The following is a 5,847-nucleotide window of genomic DNA, read 5'->3' as shown; positions in this document are numbered from 1 at the left end:
TCCATTTTTCCATCACATCCCACCCACAGCTGCCTGCAGAGCCTCTTCACCAGGGCTGTGGGGAAGGCTGATGCAGGTGAAAATCCCTGGTGAAGCTCCCACTGGCCAGAAGCAGCATGGGATCAAGGGAATGGAGGGAGGCCTTGCTGCTGTCTTGTTTCAATGCCTGACCTACTTGTTACAGGTTAAATTGTGTCTTCTCATGTGGCAGTCTTAACCCCCAGTACCTCACAATGTGGCCTGTTTGGAGACAGAGTCTTTACAGAGGTAATCAAGTTACAGTGAGATCACTAGGGTGGATCCTAATCCAACGTAACTGGTGTCCTTATAAAAAGGGGAAATTTGAACACAGAAATGGACACATATAGAGGAAAGAGACACCGGGAGAGGACAGCCATCTACAAGCCAAGGAGAGAGGCCAGGGTGGGATCCTTCCTCAAAACCCTCAGAAGGAAACAACCCTGCCGACACCTTGAATTTGGACTTGTGGCCTCCAGAACTGTAAGACAATGCATTTCTATTGTTTAAGCCCCACCGTGTTTGATATTTTGCCAGGGCTAGAAACAAATGCACTCCTCAAAATCACCTCAGATGGAAAATAAGCCAGTTCTTGGTGCTTTTGGCAAGATGACGTGAGACATTAAAATCAGGCTAAGAGGTTACAGGCAGAAGAAGCCACGTAAAATGAGAAATGGAGGGGTTTCCTAGGCTTGCTTGAGAGGGAGGAGAAGTGTATATGCAAAAAATGAAACTAACTGAGGAATTTGTCCTTTATCCTGAGAACAATGAGAAGCCCCTGGAGGCTCCTGGAGCAGAGGAAGGAGGAAAGCCTCGCAATAGGACAGTCAATCTCAGAGTAAAGGGTGGGGAAACAGGACAATAAGAAAATCCGATAGGCCAAGGAAACTAAAGGGTGTTAAAAATTCCAACTTGTATGGAGAGGCTGTGGAAGTGGAAGTAAAGGAAAATGATGACACGACACCTCCCAAAACGTCTCCCCGATTTCTCCTGGCTCACAAAATGAACATCATCGTAGATGGCATTCATTCAGCATTTATTGAGCACCTACTGTATGCTAGACACTATTCTAGATGCTGGGAATACAGCAGGAAATAAAACAAAAACCCTTGGCCTCAAAGAAGGAACATTCCAACCTGGAGAGAATAATAGACATAATAATAAGCACAGGGCTTCCCTGGTGGTGCAGTGGTTGAGAGTACGCCTGCCGATGCAGGGGACACGGATTCGTGCCCGGGTCCGGGAGGATACCACGTGTCGCGGAGCAGCTGGGCCCGTGAGCCATGGCCGCTGAGCCTGCGCGTCCGGCTCCGCAACGGGAGAGGCCACAACAGTGAGAGGCCCGCGTACCGCAAAAAAATAAATAATAATAATAATAACAAGCACATTATCTAGAAGGAAAGAAAGCTAAGTAGCATGGGGCAAAAGGGCAGGATAAGGAGGTCAGTGCAGCTTTAAAGGGGCAGGGGGTGGGTGTCTTGTTGAGAAACGGAATGTGAGCAGACACCTGAAGAAGGTGAGGGAGAGAAGCCTGCAGACCACTGCGATCGGGTGATCACCATCCTCTCCGCGCGGTGACGGATCATGCTGCGGGTATAATTTCATTCCCTCAGTAAAGAGTTAATTAAGCAAAAGGAAATAAGGCATCGTTTCATGATCCCAATCATTAAAAAAAGAGCAGGGACAGAGCTTTACTTATTCACTCCGATGTCTAATAGTATGTAATTACTCAATAAATGTGTTGAATCAATTAATTCATCCATAATCAATAACTTATTTAATTTATAAGAACCAAAGACACCCCCCTATAACTTCCCTGTAAGTGCGAAACTTGATACAATTTGTCATATAAACACTAGATTGGAGAATTTTTTAAGACGTAAAGGTACCACTCATAACATCATCGGAACACTATTTCATTTTTGCATTTTCCCTTCCAGCACTTATCTGTATGCATAACTTATCGTAAGTATGATTTAGTATTTTGTAATCATAAAATTTTGAGACTGGGCTTTTTTCTACTTACTATGTTGTCTCTATAGTTGTCACTGATAGAGGATGCACAGGGTCAGTTTCAGACTGCCAGAAAGCAATGTTGCTTCCAATGTCCCTGAACTAGAGGAAGTCAGGTAGAAAGCAGGCTCCATAGCTCAGTGGTTAGAGCACTGGTCTTGTAAACCAGGGGTCGCGAGTTCGATCCTCGCTGGGGCCTCGTATTCATTCGTGCTTTTTTAAAAAAATCATGTGTAAACACGTACCAAAATGCAAAGTGATTTCTGAAAACGTTACTTCTGGGGGGATTAAAAGTTACTCCCGAAATGCAAATCATGAGCATCCTTACTGTGCTTTAGAAGTGACCCGGAAGAGAAAATCCTGGAACGCAACAAAGAGCAGGAAAAAGAAAAGAAAAGCGGTCCTCTGCGACCCAGCGCTACCCAGACCTGCGGCCCAAGCACCAGCAAAAGGGAGGCGCGAGGCTCCACCGGCTAGTTTTCAACGCCCTGCAGACTCCCAGCACTGAGTTTCAAAAGGCAAAGGGGCGGCCGGCGTTGGGAACTCGACCTCCGGCAGGGCGCGCGGGGCGCGCGGGGCGCGCGAAGGCGGTGCTGCGCCTGTAGTTACGCCGTGCGGCCGGCGGGCGGCGCTGTGGCCAGGCTCCCACTCTCCTGTTCCCGGCCGGCAAGTGCACGTTCTGATACTATTCCCGGGGCTCAGAGAATGGCCAGCGTGGCCTGGACTGAGGCCCGCGCTGTGATGACACGTGGCAGCCCTGGCTTCGGAGCCCAGCCTGGTTCCAAGGTCCTGCCCCCTTCGAGAGGAAGGGGGAGAGATTCATAAAAATAGTCTCGGGCTGTTTGGGAAGCCAAGTTTTGCAACCGGTTTCATTTCTCCGTTTTTTCCCTGAATTCCAGAATGTCGCTTGACAGTAGGGTCACGAGAGCCTTTTCTGAATAAATGAATTCTCTCCACCCAGGATTTCTTGATAAAGGATTGTCTGTAAAGTAGCCACTAGCCACATGTGGCCACTGAGTGCCTGAAACGTGGTTATTCCGGATTGAGATGTGCTGAAAGAATAAAATACACATTGGATTTAGAAAATTTAGTACCAAAAAAAAAGTGAACTGTCCCATTAGTAATTTTTAATTGATTACATATTGAAACGATAAGACTGTAATATATTGGATTAATTAAAATAAATACATTAAATTTACCTATTTTTTTAATGTGGCTACTAGAAAAATTTTAATTACATGTGTGGCTCCCATTTGCAGCTCTCATATTTCTGTTGGATGGTGGGGGTTCAAGGAGCCAGGTCCTGTGACCTTGAGTTCAAGGTTAATTCTTAACCTGTGCTCACACCAGGTAAACCTTTCATCTCTGGGTCTCCCAGAGCCAGTACTGTGCCTGGCAAGCAGTAAGCATGGCATTGGTTGAAATGAAATCACATATCCCCCCAACGTAATCTAAAACTCCACAAAGAACAAGAGAATGTTTTGTTTTTGTTTTTTAACACCTTTATTGGAGTATAATTGCTTTACAATGGTGTGTTGGTTTCTGCTTTATAACAAAGTGAATCAGCTGTACATATACATATATCCCCATATCCCCTCTCTCTTGCGTCTCCCTCTTACCCTCCCTATCTCACCCCTCTAGGTGGTCACATGGCTGATCTCCTTGTGCTATGCGGCTGCTTCCCACTAGCTATCTATTTTACATTTGGTAGTGTATATATGTCCATGCCACTCTCTCACTTCGTCCCGTCTTACCCTCCCCCTGCCCCACGGTGTCCTCAAGTCCATTAAGAGAATGTATTTCTTAAAGTGGATGAGTTTTGAAAATGATGTAACTGTAAGAATTTCTGTCTTGGCTTGCAAGATTTTAGCTCTGGAAAAACACACTTTGTTGGTTATTTTGCCCTTCTATGGTCTGGATATCTGCTGCTAGGAGTGCTGTGAGACAAGTGGTCAGAGTGCCTTGAGGAAATAGGCCCCATTTGTGCAGGAAAAATATACATAATTATCACATAAAGGGCATCACTTCACTGGCACTGAATGCCTTTTTGCAAAGCCATTTCAGATCCTCAAATACCTTAATACCAAGACTCCTTACCCTGGCTTTACATGGTCATCAAGTAACAGAGTTAGTAAGAAAAAGATGCAATCCAGTCCCATCTCCCTCCAGCCATTCCCAGTCCTCATCTTTCATGCCCTGCCCCCTCCTCCTGCCAGTTTCTATAAAGAACAAACACATGCATGTGTGCATTTTTCTGAACCTTTCAACTCCTCAGGCTCTAAGGAAGTTGAATACATGTTGGCTGTGACCTAGTGGTTGTTTTCTCACAGTCCTACCCCTTCATGAAAGTTCACAGGCATTGCCAGCCATCTTCCAAAAAATAAAGCCACTTTGCCGGAGAGGAATACCCTGCGTCTCCCCCAGATTCCCAGCATTTCAGGGTACCTGTTCAGTTCCCTTCTCTAGACCCGCTATCCTCCTGTTGAAAAGCTGTGTTCAGAAAGCCTTGAATTTGATGGATGTGGTCCTCTATTTTAACACATGAATTCTGAGCACCTTTCGCTTTCCAGTGTTTAGGGCTCTGCTCTTTCACTGCTGAGGGTGCAGGTTCAATCCTGGTAGGGGAACTAAGATCCCACAAGCTGCCCAGCATGGCCAAATAAATAAATTCATTAAATTAAATAAAAGCATGACCAAAAAATACCCACTTCCAGGCCAGAGCCTTTTTTTTTTTAATTGAAGTATAGTTGATTTACAATACTGTGTTAGTTTCAGGTGTACAGCAAAGTGATTCAGTTATATGTATACATTTTTTTCAGATTGTTTTCCATTATAGGTTATTACAAGATATGGAATATAGTCCTCTGTGTTATACGTAAATCCTTGTTGCTTATCTATTTTATGTGTAGTAGTTTGTATCTGTTAATCCCATACTCTAATGTATCCCTCCCCACCTTCTTTTCCCTTTGGTAACCATAAGTTTGTTTTCTGTGTCTGCGATCTGTTTCTATTTTATATATAGATTCATTTGTATTATTATTTTAGATTCCATGTATAAGTGATATCATATAATATTTGTCTTTCTCTGCCTAACTTCACTTAGTATAATATTCTCAAGGTCCATTCACATTGCTGCAAATGGCAATCTTTCATTCTTTTTTATGACTAATAGTCCATTGTGTGTATGTTTGTGTATACATACACATATATATATATATATATTATATATATATATTATATATATATTATATATATATATTATATATATATCACATCTTCTTAAACCAATCGTCTGTTGATGGGCACTTGGGTTGTTTCCATGTCTTGGTTATTGTAAATAGTGCTGCTATGAATATTGGGGTGCATGTGTCTTTCCAAATTAGAGTTTTCATCTTTTCTGGGTATATGCTCAGGAATGGGATTGCTGGATCATATCATAACTCTGTTTTTAGTTTTCTAAGAAAGCTCCACACTGTTATCCATAGCAGTTGCACCAATTTACATTCCCACCAACAGTGTAAGAAGGTTCCCTTTTCTCCACATCCTCTCCAGCATTTATAATTGTAGACTTTTTAATAACCAGTGTGAGGTGATTCCGCATTGTAGTTTTGATTTGCAGTTCTCTAATAATTAGCAATGTTGAGCATCTTTTCATATGCCTGTCGGCCATCTGTATGTCTTCTTTGGAGAAATGTCTGTTTAGGTCTTCTTCCCATTTTTTGATTGGATTGTTTGTTTTTTTGATATTGAGTTGTGTGAACTGTTTGTATATTCTGGATATTACCCCCTTGTCAGTCGCATCATTTGCAAATATTT

At 43.1% G+C, this 5,847-nt stretch overlaps 1 non-coding gene across 1 annotated transcript; it reads left to right on the top strand.

The window, feature by feature from the left end:
* The first annotated feature begins 2,157 nt into the window (after positions 1-2,157).
* Positions 2,158-2,230, top strand: TRNAT-UGU (transfer RNA threonine (anticodon UGU)). Its single transcript has one exon. It is a non-coding gene; the product is annotated as a tRNA-Thr (tRNA).
* The last annotated feature ends 3,617 nt before the right edge of the window (positions 2,231-5,847 follow it).

Source organism: Mesoplodon densirostris, chromosome 2, assembly GCF_025265405.1.
Source record: "Mesoplodon densirostris isolate mMesDen1 chromosome 2, mMesDen1 primary haplotype, whole genome shotgun sequence".
Taxonomy (NCBI): domain Eukaryota; kingdom Metazoa; phylum Chordata; class Mammalia; order Artiodactyla; family Ziphiidae; genus Mesoplodon; species Mesoplodon densirostris.
Note: the sequence above shows the minus strand (reverse complement) of the source record. Positions and strands in the feature narration are given on the sequence as shown.